The 19,703-nt window shown below is 40.3% G+C and overlaps 1 protein-coding gene across 1 annotated transcript in view; it reads right to left on the reverse strand.

Moving 5' to 3' along the window:
* Window positions 1–19,314, reverse strand: part of LOC128604962 (E3 ubiquitin-protein ligase UBR2-like) — a 33,451-nt gene extending 14,137 nt beyond the window's left edge. Inside the window, exons 1-11 of the mRNA XM_053620075.1 lie at window positions 19,038–19,314; window positions 18,090–18,133; window positions 17,887–18,000; window positions 15,927–16,034; window positions 15,442–15,794; window positions 15,119–15,224; window positions 14,515–14,603; window positions 14,333–14,385; window positions 9,949–10,106; window positions 5,278–5,446; window positions 4,687–4,775 (exon numbers count right to left, since the gene is read on the reverse strand). The gene's annotated coding sequence lies outside the window, so the exon portion shown is untranslated. The remainder of the gene's footprint in view (window positions 1–4,686; window positions 4,776–5,277; window positions 5,447–9,948; window positions 10,107–14,332; window positions 14,386–14,514; window positions 14,604–15,118; window positions 15,225–15,441; window positions 15,795–15,926; window positions 16,035–17,886; window positions 18,001–18,089; window positions 18,134–19,037) is intronic.
* Window positions 19,315–19,703: the final 389 nt, after the last annotated feature.

Below are 19,703 nucleotides of genomic sequence, written 5' to 3' on the forward strand. Positions count from 1 at the left end.
AAATGCACTGTAGCACTTGTCTGTCCTGCAGACTTCATAGTTGAAAATGTGAACTGCTTGCTCCCAAAACTTCTTTAGTGCAGATTAGGGCTGCACAATTAATGGAATATCGATCGCGATTACGATTTTGACTGCCTGCGATTAAATGAACATGATCGACTGCGATATTGACATTTAAATTCCGTCCTCCGCTCACAGAAAACTCCACTGCAGATCAAATCAAGCGGCTCCTACACTACAGCCAATCACCATAGAGTGGCGCAGGGATGACGTCATTTTGTAGTGCCAAAACCCCGAAACGGAATTAGCATTTCAGCCCTCGAGTTGCTAGCTTCGCTTCGAGCTCCAGAGCGAGGGGAAATCATGAAATTAGCACGATGCTAAATAGCGCTTCAGAGGTTGTCGGGGACATTAAACCTAATCACGCTGAGTGGGAAACAAACTTTGCAGATAAACTCGGGGCTCTACGGTGCAACCATTTCACTCGCATTGTGACTGAAAAGTACTTTGTGCGACTGTGAATAAATATTTATTCACACCGGTGCAAGTGACCTGTTCGGAGTTGTATAATACAATCGGAATTAAAACTACAGGAAGTCCAAAATACATCTACACCGCGCAACAGTTCCGTTCACACTGCTTTTCATCTCCTCAGTCCACTGTACAAGTGTGGAAATACTGCAAAGAAGCCATTATGATGAAGTGACTCTACATCATCTGCTTCTCTCAACTCTCCGATCTCACAACCGCCATCTTTTATTGATCCCGCAAAATGACCTGAACTTTCACCTGCTCGTGTAGACACAGCGGCTTCGGGTGGAGTAAATTAATAATAACGTTACAAGGTGGGTTTAATTCAGACTTCTTTATTAAATAATTCCTCACCAATCATAATCAAGAGTAGAACTGTTCAGTCTGTAAATATACAGTACACTGCAGCTCTCCTTCACTAACACTAATTCACTCCACTTACACTCACGGTTGCCAGATATCACTAGAAAAGTCAACTCCAGTTTCCATGTTTTGATTTATCCCCCCAAAACACAATATTATCAGCAGACATGGACACCGTACTGGGGAAACGATCTAAAACTGAAACAAAAATAAAACTACTAAAATGTAAAGACAGAAAATGTGTTTAGTTATAAATAAATCATTTAATATATAAAATAATAGATATTATAATAACTTCATAAAATATAAATAAAGTGAGAAATTAAATAATGTTTAATTACTATGGGTTGCATTTAATATCAATTTGACCTTAACCTTAGATCACTATTTCCTTAGAAAGCTATTAGCCTTTTTCCTAATATGGATCATTTTTGTGTTAGTCTACTCTTAATTAGGACTGTCTATTGTTCAAGATACTTTAAAATAAATATTTTATGCTGTTTATTTATCAATTAACCAACAGCATTTCTCACTGCTATTATTTTATTCAGTTAACAGTGACCATGAGCAGAGAGATTACATTTAACTGTTATGATAGACTTCCTGATTAAAGCTTAAATAAAAAAAGATTGGTATCTGGATCAGTATCAGCTGTAAAAATCCTGATCGGAGCATCCCTAATGAACACCATTAAACTAAAGCGCTTTGCATCTGACGGGTAAATGAACTCACCCAATCACATCCTATATGAGATTATTCAGATATCTACTGTTGTGGATAAAAATGACATGAAATAAACATGAGGGAGACTTAGTGTGAATAAAAAGTAATTTTATTGGTAATTCACAGGACGGGTGGGTGCGTAGTCTGGAGGAGAGCGAGAGGGGGAAGAGAATGGGGTGCGTCCTGGGGACATGGGGAGTTCAGCAAAGGTGAAGTGAGAAGACCACTGAGAGTTGGGCGGACTGGTAGGTGAGAAGAGGGACGAATGGTCGGGGCCCGGATCAGAGAAAACGACATCATCCTCGGACTGGAAGCTGGAGGAGGGTTCTGACTGTGCAGAGGCGTCAATACGCACGTGCACGGGGCAGATTCTGTATCGAAGGGGAGGGGGGAACCCCGCATTTCCATTCCTGGGGGGGGTGCTGCGAAGGTAGTTGAGTAGCACCATGATATCAGCAGTGAGATGCACAAGCTGGTAATGAGTGTCCAGATCGAGATCCAGATCCAGATCCAGGTCCAGTAACGGGCAGAGGAGGGACCGACGACGGGCACCTAGACATACAGAAGCGGTATTAGTCAGATGTGGAGAAATTGGAAAAACATTTAAAGATCTTTAAGAGTAATGAGTAATACACTAAGTATACGAGCTGAGGAGTGCTACCACACGCACACACCCCCACACACTCTCGTACAGTCAAGGGCGGGCAAGTAGACACAACATACACACACACATGAATAACTTTAATAATATCTTATAGTAATAGAGAAACTCTATAAAAAACAGAATAGTAGGATATGCAGGACAGTAGAACTGTAATGATATTAAGAAGTTGGAAGTACAGTAAACTGCTTTTCAAGTAGTATAAATATATATAAAATAAGAAATATAGTGCAAATATGAAAATAAATTATAAACTAGAAATACAGGAAAATGTAAACTTACTCATGATTCCGATGGTGGAGATTCTCGTCTCGCATGGAAGGCCTCAATTTTAAGAGAACCATGAAGAGAGCCAGTTATAAGCAAACTGCCCCCCCCTCCCTCGAGATAACGATAAGACCGAGGTCCCTCCCGGTTGTTTAGTCTTGTCTACGTCATCTAATTTCCCTAAGGTAACTGAAAAATGAAGTTTCTGATCCTCTGGGTAACTGAAAAATGAAGTTTCTGATCCTCTGAGTAACTAGAAATGCTGGGTTTTTATTTTCTGGGTTATTAGAAATGCCTGGGTTCTGATTTTATGTGTAAATTAAAACCCCTGGTTTCAATTCTATGTGTAAGTGAAATAGCCCTTTTCTGGAACATAAGAGTAAGGTAAATGAGCTCTTTTTTAACCCTATTGGTAGTGAGATCATAGTCTTCTTGAAACATCTGGGTTATTTAGTGTGTAAATACAGTATAAATACTGGAGCTTAAGCTCAGGGTATTGGGATCACCTCTGAGAATTCTCATCGGATCTCGTGTGGTGGAACGGAACAATAAAGCTGGACCCTTGCTTCTTCTCACTCACAGCTGGTGTATTTTTTTCTATCTCCAACTGGGCTCAGAGGTAGATGTGAGTATTGGCTTCTATGTTGAATTTTAAGTGTTTTTGGGTAATAGGCTAAATTTGAGCCAGCACTACACAATACACACAGAGCGGTTCGAGAACTGACTCCAGCCCAGAACCATGACAGTGGAAATGTCTAATAGTGCAGCTTTAAATATATTTAAGAGGAGCAGACTTCAAACAGGTTAATGGTTGTTTTTTGCATACAGTCTGTAAAATGAACTGAAAATATTACATTTAGTTTATCAGAAGGTAAATTAATGTGTCATGGCTCACACTATGTTCCTAAAGTCTGTCATAATTGACCAGCTCAAGTTCTCATGTCTACTTGTGTGTTATATTGTGGCATGAGAAAACTTAATAAATGTGAAAGTGCAATAAAAAAAATGTTGTCACTAAAATCAATTAATAATCGTGATAAATAATGAACACCTATAACTTACACAATGTCTGGGGTAACTGTTCTGCTAGGCCTGACCAGATTTTCTCATTGACTTCATGGCAATAAAGGGTACAATCAATACCCAGACACCTGAATATTCGAATAATATGCTCCTTCGACAGTGGGACAATCGAGAGTGTCCTGACCAGCTGTCTCACGGTGTAGTACGGGAACTGCACCGCCTCCAACCGCAAGACCCTACAGTGAATTGTGAGGACAGCTGGAAAGATCATCGGGTCTCTCTACCCACCACATACCTCCTTCAACTACCGGTGCATCCACAAAGCCACCAGTATTGTGGAGGACCCCTTTCACAGACTATTCACCCTCCTGCCATCCGGCAGAAGGTACAGGAGCGTCCGTGCCACCACCAGCAGACTCTGCAACAGTTTCTTCCCTGAGACAGTCAGATTACAGTGCTCACCTGGGCTAGTCAAACACCTCACCCAGTAAGACTCATACCACTGCACACCGCACTAACCCAGTAAGACTTTACATAGCTGCATCAGTCACTTTTTACTAGGGAACTATTTCTACTGCCAGTATTGCTGCAATACATGTGCTGCTACATTACACAGTAGCTTACAGTGTACAGTCCATGTCCTGTGTATCTACTGTCCTGTGTATTTGCTGTTTTGTGTTTTTATTGTGTTGCACTCGTCTCACACAGAACAGTACGCAAGACTACATAAAATGCAAATACACAACTGTGTTGCATCATGGTCCGGAAGGAATGTCACTTTGTTCCAGTGTATACGAGCTATATAGAGGAATGACAATAAAAACCCACTTGACTTAACTAATGGCACCTCAAAAGGTTAAATGTGTATTCGAATACCTGGGCACATCCCTAATTAGAAAGACTATTAACTACTAAACTCGAAGTGTAATACATTCTGCACTAGGAACGAATAACGATGCTTGTTAAATTAAATGAGCTTCACTTAATGTTGTGGTTTTAGCACATGGAGCCATTGCTTATTATAATAATGAACAGCTATGACAATAAAATCACTGCTAACCCACATAAAAATTAAAGCATATTTCCAATTCTGAAAAAAAAATATCATACTGCTGTACCTGCAGTGAAGATTTTCCCTGCACCCGAGACCACCACCACACGGCACTCTGAGTCTTCAGCAATCTGATTAAAGCATTCGATCATTTCACTGTAGGGGAAAAAAGCACTAATGATGTTATTATGCAAAGTTGCCTATAACGGAGTATAAAGCCAACGCCTTATATAACAAAACAAAGACGTCCAATGCAACAAAGCAGAATTATACATGGGGGAAATTAACACTTTTTTAGCTAAATGTCTTCCAAAAAAATGTTTTTTTTTTCATACTTTCATTTTTTCTCCCCAGATAGCCTTTAAGAACGCTTTTGACAGGAGAAGAATGTATTGAAATCATTCTCATGCCTGGATCAGGAAGCTGTGGCAAGGTTGCGATGGACTAACAGGAAACATGGCGAACACAGCAAACATACAACACAGTTTCCAAACTTATTAACAAATTCAAAAAGACTGCACGTGTTGCAGACCAACCGAGAAGTGCACGTCCACTGACGAAGGCACAACCGACCTGGTACTGGCAAACATAGTCCTTATGGTATGGAGACTTTTGGAAAACCCTGTAGTTATGTCCTTTATTTGATGGAAAAACATACCTCCAGTAGGCCTAGTTCATGGCGTTGTGTTTCTCTGGTCGGTGCAGCTCTACAGGAGTGATGTGATTGGCTGGGTGGGTGACTGACAGGGTGGTGAAGGGTGGAGTGGGGCCTCCTGAAGTCGACATGTCTCGAACAGCGTTCAGAGTAGGAAACCACAGGCTCCTGTCTGATAAACACCAGTCAACAGGTTAATATGATGACTATTTACGGAGATGAATAAAGGACACAAGACTATGGCCCCATACACAGTGATGGACAATTTACAGACAGAAAAGTGACTGAAACCTTTGTTTGGTGCTACAATGCATAAATCATCTTAGTCCTAGTGGGTTTATGTTAGGAGACATTAATGGAGCATTTCTGAAAGGAATCTCCAGTGTCAACACAGTAAAAGTCAGGGGTAAAGCTATAAGTGTTCAGATTCAGCCAAGACATCAGCACAGAGGACATTTTTGTGGCCCTAACGGTAACATGACAAGCAGCAATTTTGCTTTGTTTTATATTAAAATAATAGTTTTGTTTTTTTAAATAAAAAAAAAAATAAAAACATCACACAATAGTTGAGGGAAGAACAGCTGTTACAACATGCCAACACAAGTGAGAACAGGAATGTGTTTTCATTCTACAACATTAAATGCAACTATACACCGATCAGCTACAACAGTAAAACCACTGACAGGTGAAGTGAAGAACTTTGATTATCTCATTACAACAGCACCAGTGAAGGGGTGGGGTATATTAGGCACCAAGCGAACGGTTGGGGAAAAATGGGCAAGTGTAAGGATCTAAGCAACTTCGATAAGGGCCAAACTATGACGTCTAGATAACTGGGTCTGAGCATTGCCAAAACGGCAGGTCTTGTACCTACCAAAAGTGGCCCATAGAAGGACAACTGGTGAACTGGTGACAGGGTCAAGGGCGCCCAAGGCTCACTGATGCGAGTGGGGAGCAAAAGCTAGCAGAGGCAGTGTGATGTTCTGGGCAATGTTCTGCTGGGAAACCTTGGGTCCTGGCTTTTGTGTGGATGTTAATATACTTTTACAAGTACCACCTACCAAACACTGTTGCAGACCACGTACACCTCTTCATGGCAACAAAATTCCCTAATGGCAGTGGTCTCCTTCAGCCGAATAATGTTCCCTGACACACTACAAAAAATGGTTCAGGAATGGTTTGAGGAACATGACAGAGTTCAAGGAGTTGACTGCCACCAAATTCCCCAGATCTCAATACAACTGAGCATCTGTGGGATGTTCTGGACAAACAAGTCTGATCCACGGAGGCCCACCTTGCATCTTACAGGACTTAAAGGAACTATGGTCTTGGTGCCAGAAACCACAGCACACCTTCAGAGGTCTTGTGGCGTCCATGCCTCGACGAGTAAGAGCTGTTTTAGCGGCACAAGGAGGACCTGCACTACATTAGTCAGGTGGTTTTAATGTTATGGCTGATTTTTATTTATTTATTTTTTTAACAAATTGTTAGTGCTGCCAAGCTGCTGTGTTGCAAGTGGAATAAAACACTTTGGGATGTGCTGTTAACTCCACGTTGAGCTGAAGAACATGCCACCCCATCAGTAAATATATTTTCCTAGAACAACTCTGTGGTGTTTTATTCATTTGTTGATTTTGTGGTCAGTAAACCATTTGTGTGTTGATTTTGATGTATGTTTTGGATTGTTGTCCTACTGGAAGATCCAACCACAGCCCATTTTAATCTTTCTGGCAGAGGCAGTCAGGTTTTCATTTAATATCTGTTGATATTTGATAGAGTCCATGATGCCAGGAAGTGATGGACTTTTAACAGCTTGACCACACCACATCGCTCTTATGCCAGTTGACTTTTGCAGATGAATCTCTTCCATAACATTCCAGAGCGTATTTTACCACCTTAACATCACCTCTAATTAAAACTGTGATATCATCCGCATATGCAGATAATTTGGTGGGTTGTTGACAGTTTAGAGTGTCGATTTGTAGACCTGTTAATTCTTTCCTAAGCTTATATAGCAGGGGTTAAATAATTATGTTGTAAAGTTGGCCCGACAGGGGGCAGCCCTGCCTGATACCCCTCTGAGCCTTCACAGCAGTACTTAAGCTACCGGCCACTTTTATCATAAATGTAGCTTCAGAGTATAATAGCCTCATCATTGAGATAAAATTTTCACCAAAACCAAAAGCCTTTAGGGTGTTAAAAAGAAAAACATGTTCGACCCGGTCAAAAGCTTTCTCCTGATCTAATGGTAAAAACCCCATTTCAATCTTGTTGTCATACGCATGGTCATACAAGTCCCTTACTAGATGCAGATTCTCTGTAATAGATCTGTCTTTTATACAGTATGATTGGTCTTTGTGTATGACTGTGTGCAGTACATCATTTGCTCTGTTTACCAAACATTTTGAAAAGATTTTGTCTCAGAACCGCGCTCTGTCCTCCCCACGCACGCACTCCCAGAGAGAGAGAGAGAGAGAGAGAGGGGGGGGGGGGGCACAGATCAATAGAGACAGAAAGGCAGTCAGACAGAAAGAAAGTGAGAGAGAGAATAGAAAGTGAGAGAGAATGACAGACAGAAAGAAAGTGAGAGAGAATGACAGACAGAAAGTGAGAGACCGAAGATAGAGACGACAGTGAGACACACACACACAGAGAGTGAGACAAAGACCGATCAAGAGAGAGATGGAAAGACAATCAGACAGTCAGAAAGAGAAAGAAATAGAGAGAGACTTGTTTCTCTCAGGCTCTCATAGTGACTCAGGCCTCAGCTGGTGCTGTCCTTGGTGCTGAAATCAGTCACCAGCCTGCAGTTCACTGAATCTTCATTGCAGCATAAACATGATATGGGATGTTCAACAAGCGTATACTGTTCATGTGTGATGGTCAGGTGTCCACAAACTTTTGGCCATATAGTGTGTTCTTGAAAAAAAAGGAAGCTGGGTTCTAATGTTCAGACTTGATGACAATTTTAATAGAGCTGTGATGGTTTAGCCCGAGACGGGACTGAGAACACTCAATCCACCCTCGCACAGAAAGTGATAAGGGGCAAAAAAAAAAAATTAAATAAAAATAAAATTAAAAAAAGACACTTCCAGCAGGGTTTACTGACTGTTTGGTAAACAGCTCCCCAGTGCAATACGTTATAATAATGCAGATACAACGAGGGCCTCAGAAACCATAAACTATTATGGGAATGGTCACTTAAAGCGTTCCCGTATTATGTACACACGCATAACAATAACAGGTGGTCATGGTAACGCATCACACAACCCCATCCTTGATTATCAGCTACTATAGGAACGATAACATATTAGAACAAGTGCAATAATATACGAGGGTGTATCAAGGAAATTAAAACCTTATAAAAACACATTTGTTTTTTCTTTACAGACTTTTCTCAGCACTATAACTCTATAACTCTGACTTTCCACCAGATCTCTTTCCTTTAGCACATATAAACACTTTGTACTCGATCAGCCTGACTCCCCTGGAGGTGTCCATCATGGAACATCCTGCCAGACCTGAACGTCAGCACGTCTCGGAGCCACGGACGGGAGAAAAGGAAAGACACATGACGGTGTGGAGAGAAGACGAAATGCTGAGTGACTCAGAGAGAGCCCCATCGATCCACTGATCACGTCATACCACTTATTATTATTATTACTGATGTGCCGAAGCTCGGTTTCCATTTTTAATCCCTTATAAGATTAGAGGAATAATCTGCTTATAATCACGTATACGATCTGATCATAATATACATCATGCATGTTATTGTTTTACACACACACACCCCTTCGTTGCCAGAAATCTAATTAAAGACTGAGATTGAACGTGTCCCTCCTTCTGATAGCGTAAAATTACACGTTACAGATTTGGAATTGCATTCTCGCTGTGATGTCTCACACTCTTTACTGGTAGGAAGAGCGAAAGATAATTATTATTGTTGTTATTATTATTATTATTATTATTATTATTAATAATAATAATAATAATTTAAAAAACGGAGCAGATCCAATAGGGCTTCGCAGCAGCAGTGCTTTACCTCAAAGTGATTTGTAACACACACAGTGGAAATGGTGTAGCAAAAGTCATGCAACCATTGTGGGGGTAGGGGGGGCTCTGAATTTGTACCTGATGCATCATCTTTTATAATTGTGATTAATGGTCCATTAGAGAAGAAAAAAAAATCCATTCCATTCTTTGATTACTTATTTGGCATACAGTGAATATTCACACTTTAAGGCCATGTGGAATAATTTCCAAAATGCATTTAAATGGGGTAAATTGTGTACATTGAACCGAGAGTACTAGACATGTTTGCTAAAAGCAATACAAAGGCTTTATTCACGCTGCAGGAATTTTATATTGTGTGTTTAGATTTTTTCTTTTAGACAGACTGATCAACTGCAAATTTGTTCTGGTGAATGACAGGCATTCAAAATCTTTCTGCAGAACTCTGTTGAAGATTCTGTACATCAGAGATTCATCTGAACTTCAACAAAACATTTCACATGTATAGAGTTTTGTCTACGTTCATCAAGTAATCACATTTATAAGATTATTTATTAATCACGACAGCTCTACTGTGCACGTCTATTACACAACTATCAGTGCTGTTCTGCTGGATATCGGCTCATTTCTGGAGCAGAACAAACTAAAGTTCATTAGACTTACCTCTTGATCAATGCGGGTCATCACATGTTTGGATTTCGGGTATTTCACTGCCTCTCGGTGTTGTACAACTGCAGGAGCCGTGGGAGGTGCTGATCAAGCCCTTCAAAGAAAGCCTTCTTTAAGTCAGGTGACACAAGCCTGCACAACTCAAACACAACCTGTTGAAGAGAACCAAATTTAAAATAGTTAAGAGACAAATCTCCACCATTCTGAAGGCATAAAGTACGTATTCATGTGTAAGCAAACACTTGTTTTATCTATGGAAAATAAATGAACATGAGAACAGATTTACTTGTCTCTGACTGAACAAAGCAGGCCATATTAAACTGGGTTAAATATACAAATCCACACAGTTCACCAGTCCAATAGAATCTGTACAACACATTAGCAATACTTCTGCTCTGTTTATATACGTCCCAAACACGTATGTGGTGCCGACAGAGAAAAAGTGCTATGATTTAACATGGGAAATCCGACATGACTTGACAAATGGCATCATTCCTGCAAAAATAACCTACATGAAACATGACATAAGCAAATGACTTTAACGTCCATGTCACATGAATTTTTAAGATTTTTATCTAATAATGCAGGTAGGCTGCACGATTATGGCCAAAATGATAATCACGATTATTTTGATCAATATTGAGATCTCGATTATTCATTGATTTTAGGGACAACATATTTTTATTGCACTTTCACATTTAAATGAACAGACCGCTGCTTTCACCTCCATGTTGTGCTACATTCCTGATCATTTACAAATCTTTAACAGTGTTTACAGGAGGAGAGACGCAAGACAATTTCTTTTAGGAGCACTTGTGCTCCTAATTACAAGAATTTAGGAGCACAGTTGAAGTTTAGGGTTTTTTTTGTTTTTTAAACATTTTTTCTTTTCTTTTTTTTATTTTAGAGATGGTAACATTAATGTGCCACAATATAAGTAAATATAAGTAGGCATGAGAAAACTTGAGCTGGTCAATTATGACAGAATTTAGGAACATCATGTGAGCCATGACACATTAATTTACCTTCTGATAAACTAAATCTAATATTTTCAGTTCATTTTACAGACTGTATGCAAAAAACAACCGTTAGCCTGTTTACCTTGTAAACAAATACAATAAACCTCAATGTTCAGTGTTTGAAGTCTGCTCCTCTTAAATATATTTAAAGCTACACTATTAGACATTTCCACTGTCATGGTTCTGGGCTGGAGTCAGTTCTCGAACCGCTCTGTGTGTATTGTGTAGATATCTGAATAATCTCATATAGGATGTGATTGGGTGAGTTCATTTACCCGTCAGATGCAAAGCGCTTTAGGTTAATGGTGTTCATTAGGGATGCTCCGATCAGGATTTTTACAGCCGATACTGGTCCAGATACCAATCTTTTCTTGTTTAAGCTTTAAATCAGGAGGTCATAAACAGTTAAATGTTATCTCTCTGCTCATGGTCACTGTTAACTGAAATAAAATAATAGCAATGAGAAATACTGTTGGTTAACTGATAAATAAACAAACATAAAATATTTATTTTTAAATATCTTAAACAATAAGGAGTCCTAATTAAAAGTAGACTAACACAAACATGATCCATATTAGGAAAAAGGCTAACAGCTTTCTAAGGAAATAGTGAACCAAGATTAATGTCAAACAGGATAGCTCAACACACACACACACACTTTTATTTCACATTATTTAAAAGGAATTTAAGTGTTATTTACCATAATTATGAACACAAGTTGTTAAGTTGACAATCAGTTTAAAATTCCGTTGCTCCATTTAGATTTTCTCCAGTAGAATACAGCCTTTTAAACCAGGAAAAATTACTAATTTTAAGTCGTATAACATTCGTAATAACTAAAAAAACGGTGTAATTACCAGTCTTTCCTCCCCACAAGGGAGTTTTAGGAAACTATCAGCTTTTAAACGTCTGTAGGTTACTGTATTTGTCTGTGTTTGAGCGCCATCTGGAGGACAGATGCCATTTTAAATTGAAACTCATGCCATCTTCTAATTGTCAAAGAGGAAAATGTAGCGCCGATGTTCATCTCACTACCCAAACTGAACTAGTATTCTTCCACTGAAAATAGTACCGTGTCTTATGTTGAAAATTTTTATCGAACTTTTATTTGACTTTTGTTTTTTAAATATCAGTCCATATATGAAATAGAATATATAATTTACATTTTAAAATAAACGTGTGCGCGGGTTGATACAGCGCGAGGGAGGTTTTTTCAAACTGCGCTTTCCTCAGGAGTATACAGTCACAGTAAGGATGTTTAAGCAAAATTTGATATTTATTTTTATAGTTCTGTTTAGAATTGTGTTCTTGTTTTTAAACTAATGCTAGTTAAATCGTTTGTAATAAGTAACGAGCAAATGCCAGCCGGTTTTAGTCAGATAATTACCTTATCTAAATTATAATAATCGAATTGTTCAACAAGTTTTGTACATGAAAAAAGAATTAAAAGTGCTTTGAGTATGGAAATTCTATGAATTACATTAAAAAAAAAACCTTTTGGTCGTAAACGCCTCGTTTTTTTGCCCCCCACCATGCTTAGCATGACGGTTCCACATAACGTTTTTTTTTTTGTCTTAAGACACACAAAATTTGTATTCAATCTTCTTAATGTATTCCCAAGACGAGCTTAACTCTTCTTTATGCAAAAAAAAAAAAAAAAAACTATTTAATCGACACGTTTTTGTTAACAAGAAAAAGCGCTAACCGTCACTGCACGAGGCAGTCAGCGCTGTGTGGTGCGTGCTTATGTTTGACCTTCACAAATTGGGACAAGTTTGTATTCATTGTTGTTATTTTAGTGTATATATATATTCATAGATATACTTGTGTTCACTTATAGTTTTGTGGAAAAAAAAATTAACTGGACCATGTCCGGATGTCGATCCAGATCCCGTGCGCAAGGACCGCCTCCGCAAGAACCACCTGCGCAGGACCCGATCAAGCAACTCCTCAATAACACCACTGTTTTGTTAAGGTAACGTCTGAACTTATTCACTCTTATTCTCTGTCTCTCTGCGCGTTCATTACGCACCTGTTTGACTGACTGTGTTTAACGTGCAGCGCAGCACAAACAGTAAGACAACTAACTCAAGCAGGCTTAGCTGCGCTGAATGCTCCAGCAGATCCAGCAGCTGGCCAAGATTAGAGCGGAGGGAGCCAAAGTGACTCTTGAGCAGAATGTACTACACTGAAATACTTCAAGCTGCTTTCACACCTTACCAGCCCCTGCCCCGGTCAGAGTAACTCTTCTGCACTGTAGCTTTGTAAACAGATGTTGTTTTAGTTTGAGATGGCGTCGTAACCCTCAGGTTCGAGTTTAAAGCAGAAGAAGCGTTACAGGAACTTGTTATTAATCTCTCACTAGCTGCGTTTACATGGACAACAATAATCCACTCTTGATCCGATTAAGACCATACTCTAATTAAGAAACTACCATGTAAACAGCAATTTTTTACCTTAATCTAATTAGGGTCATAATCGAAGTAAGCACTAATCTAATTAAGACAGGTGGAGTACTCCTGTTTTAGTCGCATTATGGACGTGTAGTAGTGACATGTAAACACCTTAATCACACTATGAACGTCGTGTGAGAGTTTTCACCGCATTTTGCGACAGGACATGATCACACACGGCAGTTTTACGGCGAACAAGAGAGTTCGGCTGTGTCCCAAATCGCATACTTTCCTACTATAGGCCTGTAGTGGGGAAAAATACATGTATCTCGGCTACTATATAGACAGTAACTACGCGATTTGGGACGCAGCCCACGGCTTCAAGCAGTTGTGTATTAGCATGTATGGCATGACAATTAACTGCACTTGAAGCGTTTGTAAAAAATTAAATAAAAACATGCAAAACTGTATACGGTTCCATGACGAAGACGAACTGCATGTTGATACGTGAAATTCTGGAGGGACGTCGGACGGCGTGGCGCGGTGACGTAATGACGCGGGCTGTTAATCTAATTATGTTCTAAAACATGTAAAACGGGAACATGACAGGAGTATTCTAAAAGCGACGCATGTAAACACCTTAATCACATTATTATCTTACTCAGAGTAAGGTCAATAATTAGATTACTGCTGTCCATGTAAACGTAGTCACTGTGACCCGAAAGCTGCTTGTTGGATGTTTAATGTAGGATTAGAAAGTTCAGCTGGTTTATCTCCTCTCAGGTGTGTGTAAAAGAGAACCTGGCTGTGTCCTTGCAGTGTGTGATTTCTATTTCGTCTGTGTGTTTTCAGATGAAGGACGTGGAAGACGTCACCAAGTTGTGTGATGAGCTTGTGATGTTTGATTGTGTTTCTTGATATTGCTGTACTGAATGAATTAAAAGACTTTTACTCTGTAACACTGACTTCTTGACTGACTGTGCCGATGATGCCAAACACGCCACGCTGAACTCCTGAGCCTGAACGAACACACACACACTCGCCTCAGTATATACACTTCTGGTAAACACTGTTTTGGATTAACGACGTGTTGTTGGAGATTAAGTGTTTAATGTTTACAGCCTAAATTGTTGCCATGGAGACAATACCTGAAAGGGCAGAGCTTGCCGGTCAGCAGGAAGTTCCAGAGAGAGTTACATGGCACCTTGGAAGTGTTTCCAAAGTCCACAAAGAACACCTGTACACACACACACACACACACGTGTACACTCAATGTGCAGTTTTCCTGTAACCACTCCATGCTCCATCACGGAGGCGCTTTAGTAGGTGTACGTGTGTGTGTGTGTGTGTGTACAGATGTTACCTCCACATTACTCCCCATGACATGCAGTATTTTGGCTCTGTAGTAGTTCCCAGGTTTGGTGTGAGTTTCAGAGAAAGGGGCGAGACACAGAAGATTTGGATAAAGTGAGACAGGAAGTGGGCGGAGCGCCCGTGTATTAACGGCCACTGTCAGCCACCTGTTTCTCCAGACTTGCCTCGTGAGCCTGGAAACCCCAGAAATGCCCCACTTTGATGACCTACACATACACAGACACACACACACAGACAGACACACACACACACTGAAATCCTGTTAGTGCGCACACACACACACACACACACACACACACACACACACACACACAGACACACAGAAGCCACTGCTTTTTTTTATTTGTGCACTGAAAGTGAAAGAGGCGGAACAGACACCTCGGTGATATTGACGATAAAGACAGGGTTAGACGGAAGATTCTCAATGGAGCTGCTCAGAACCCAGACAGGGCTCACTGACTGATTCTGAAAATCCACATTCACCCTGAGAGAGAGACACACACACAGTGAGTGAGAGAGACACAGAGAGAGAGACCTGTAACAGAACAGCACTAATGTACAGAACATCATCTAAACATCACACTGTCTAGGGGATGTGGTCACATGACTACTCTCACTTAAAATGTAACTATGACTCATCTGATGATGCTCACTGCAGTGTGTGTGTGTGTGTGTGTGTGTGTGTGTGTGTGTGTGTGTACCGTGTATATCTGAGGTGTGAGATACACTACCCCCCTGCCCAAGTCTCCACCTCTCCAGCGGGTTAAACGTTGCGATGGAGAGGAAGTCTCTGCTGCGCGAGGAGGAGAGACAGAGAGACCTCTGGGAGAACGCCAGAACCTCTCATTAACGAGCGGTAGAACTCTACATAGGCCCTGATACACACAGACCCACAATACATGTTTATAGAAAATCACAATTAAACACACACACACACACACACACACACACACCTGGAGCTGTCAAAGGAGATGGATTTGACTTAACCACAGTGTCTGAAGAGAGACTGGAGCTGTTTATAGTAGAGGAATGCAAATGGAGGGAGATTACACACCTGAGAGAGAGAGAGGGAGGGAGAGAGAGAAATATTATTATTATTACTATTATTATTATTATTATTAATAATAATAATAATAATAATAATAATAATAATAATCCCCTAGTTAAATGGAAGCTGACTGAATACCACTACGGTGGTCCTGGGGTCATTTCCATAGAGCTCCTTGGAGGCGAGCTCCTCGTCCACAGTTCCCTGGAGGAAGCAGTTCGGATAAAATGCGCCTGCAATCGCCACCTGAACAACGGAAACGTCACTGATACTTAAAAATAATTTAATTTATTTTCTGCAGGAGTAAGTTACACTTCTTGGACTTTGTCGTCATGGTGAAAATTTTAAACTCTGCATTTGCAATTTTACTTTGGATGCTTGTGCTTCTAAGGCTGCGAATTATGACTAATATTTATATTTACTGTATATCAGGGGTGCCCACACTTTTTTGACTTGCGAGCTACTTTTAACATGACCAGTCAAAGAGCTCTACCTACACTAAAAATGCGAAACATATTTATTTATATATACACTGCGTATACTCGTGTGTATATATATATATATATATATATATATATACACACATACACACACACACAATATATGTTCATGTACCTTGAATAACTGAATGAACCCTTACGGGACGCTACAATTCAGTACATTTTTGGTCATTACCTTACTCTGACGACGTGCACTGAATAGAATCAGCCAGGGTTGCATAGTCCGGACAGTAGCTGCTGGTAGCCAGCCTCAAGCAGGCCTCCAAATGATGATCAGTCATTGTGGAACGGTATTTGGACTTAATGATCTTCATGTGGGAAAAGGCTGACTCACATAAATAAGTAGAGCCAAATAATGCAGTCAGGGAGGTGGCACATTTCCTCATGTTTGGGTACTTTTCCCCTGTGAGTAAGTTCCAGAACTGTCCATGAGCCCTGGACTTCAGCTGAATGTCAGTCTGTAGTTTCAAAATCTCATCCTCCACTTCAGACGAGTTCAGGTGAAACAGCGCTGCAATTTTCGATGCGAGTGAATCAACCTCAACATTGTCCCTAAACGGGTAGCACATGAATGTGGCGAATGGCTCCAGTAAAGCAAAGTCTTGAAAGCGTCTGTCAAACTCTGACCGACAGCTGTCAATCTGCTCCGTGTAGTGTGCAATGTTAAATTGCGCACAAGCCTTCCGCTGCGTCTCCAGCTCTGACGCGAGGTTTTGGAAGTTCCCAAAAACATGGCGCTGCAGCTTTGAGAACAGAAGTTGCATTTTCTGTTTAAAGGCATTAACTGCCTTTAATTTTTGTCTTTTCCTTGCAGCTCCAAATTAAGTTGGTCAGATCGGTTAAAAATGCTCGGTTAAAAAAAGTCCAGCAACCACTGATCATCATTGACTTGGGTGTATTCTGCATGTTTAACAGCAAAAGGAAACTCGCTTATCTCCGGACAGAGCTCTCGAAATCTCTGCAGGAATTTACCCCTACTAAGCCATCTCACGTCAGTGTGTAGCAGGAGCTGATTGGTCGCAGTCTGCCTTCTCCAGATGCGCACGGAACAGCTGTCTTTGAAGTGATCTAGCACGTATAGAAAAGGCAACCTTTGTTGCCACATCCATGATCTCTTCCATGTTTAGCATTCTTGCGCATAAGGCTTGTTGGTGTATTATGCAGTGGTAGTTAAGGAAGTCAGGGAAAGCATCGTCTTCCCTGCACTTGGCAATGAATCCATTTGCGCTGCCAACCATTGACTGATATCAATTTGCACACTGGGAGCTGGGTTTTGTCAATGAAGTCTTTAAAAGACTGAAAAATGTCCTCTCCCCGCGATTTCGCTCGCTAGCCTTTAGCACTGGCACGCTTGATCGCACACGCGTGGTGAGAGAAAAGACGAGATCTCAGACTGGCTGCCCTGTACGTCAACTAACATCTTTTTTTTTTTAATGGCGATCTACCCGCACTTCCTTTGCGATCGACCGGCCGATCGCGATCGACATATTGGGCACCGCTGCTGTATATATTTTGACCTGAAGAAAAAAGCCTCTTTATACACATATGCTGTTAAACTACACCTGTTCTACTCGTGTGTGTGTGTGTGTGTGTGTTACCTGCACTATGAATTTCTGTGTGTGCGCGCTGGTGTAGTCAGAGGGAGAAGTTTCGCTGATGTGCATGTTGAATTGTGACACTCGATTCTTCAGATCCTCAAACAACTCAGCCACCTGTAACACACACGCACCAGAAATTATAGTTAGGGATCTGTGTCAAGAAGTGTGTGCATAGATGTGTGCGAGTGAGTGAGAGTCGTAACCGTTTGATCTGAATGCAGTTCTCTTTGCCCCACTCCAGCTCATCCTAAAACACACACACACACACATCAGTACCACTTTATTTATTTCTATAATCCAACACGTTATAATTCAACATAATTGTCACGATCTCCTGCCTCCCATACGCCGTGTACCGGTTTAATCTATTTCCTTATTTGGTCAGTGCTTCCTGTTCTTATTACGATGTCCTCTCTCTGACTGGTTCCTATTTCTTAAATTGTGCACTCTATCTGTACACTACACACTTGACCATCTAACACCTAGATATTTGAAGAGCATACACACACACACACACACACACACACACACACACACACAACCTGCGTGAAGGTGGCCCCCCCCACCAACACAAAACATCGGCAGAATAGTTTGTGCTGGTTTGTGCCGTAAAAATTTTCGTTTGTGCTGCTTCAGTTCTGGAGATATTAAAAGAATATTTATAGGTCATTCTGGGGTCACTCAAAGCCCCCACATGCTCCAAATTCACCCCAAATGGTCTCAATAATAATAATAATAATAATAATAATAATAATAATAATAATAATTCAAAAGAAGAGAACTATAGCGCCTAAACCCACACTGCGCATGTGCGAAGCCGGATGACTCGGCCATTAAACTAGCAAAAGAGCTCTAATTAGCCAGTAAAGCTAAATGTCGTTCTGCCACGTCCACTTATAAAAGTAAATCATGCAATATTCTCAGACTGGGCAGTTATTGACAAAGTGAATTCATCGTTTTAAATAGAATCAAAAATAACATCGACCTATTTGCTAATCTCATTTCGATTAGCTTGCTCATTAATGACACTGCGCATGCGTGGACTGGACTGCCTCCTCAAAAGCTAGCACCGCTAGTATATTTGTATAATATTAACATTAATATTGAACCAGAGGAGTGAATAAAAAAAGTTATAAAATGTTATTTCTCACTTCTCCTCCTCTTGTTCTTCTTCTCCGTGCGGGTGTGAGTTATCTTTGGTCGGTTCCTCGGTGATTCGGTCATTAGTGAACCGAGCTCCGAGAGTGAACCACTGCTGCGTCACCGCCTGCTTCATACTGATACACCTGAAACACAGGTGTTAACACCGTTAACTACACACATACACACAATACAGCACAGAACAGAACGGGTTTGGTTACACAGAACCGAATAAACTCACTTTAGTTTGGGTCCAAACGGGCCAGAACTAACACTAACAACGCTTTCTGCTCCTCACTTCGACTTCTCGCGCTCGCGGTGACGTCACCAACGTAACGGACGTTGACGTAAATTTGAATCTGAGGAGAAAAGAAAAGAAAATAAACCCAAATATTATTTCATAAAAAGCTTCTTTATTCTCTTCTTCTTAAACACAATAGAAGATAAGATATACAAATACATAAGAAATCAGCTTTATTATCATTATTTTAAATCAAATCCACTTTAAAAGTGCTCCTTTCTAATTAAATTTTAATTAAAAATATACTTTATCTTACTCTTGTTCAATTTAATTTTTTAATTAATATTTAATTCATCGATGAGTGTAGTCATGTTGAGGTTTCACGTTCTTTGTGCTTTATTATCATAAATACACACTTTGTTTAAACTTTTGAGTT

The sequence above is a fragment of the Ictalurus furcatus genome, unplaced genomic scaffold (assembly GCF_023375685.1).
Source record: "Ictalurus furcatus strain D&B unplaced genomic scaffold, Billie_1.0 scf6, whole genome shotgun sequence".
NCBI lineage: Eukaryota > Metazoa > Chordata > Actinopteri > Siluriformes > Ictaluridae > Ictalurus > Ictalurus furcatus.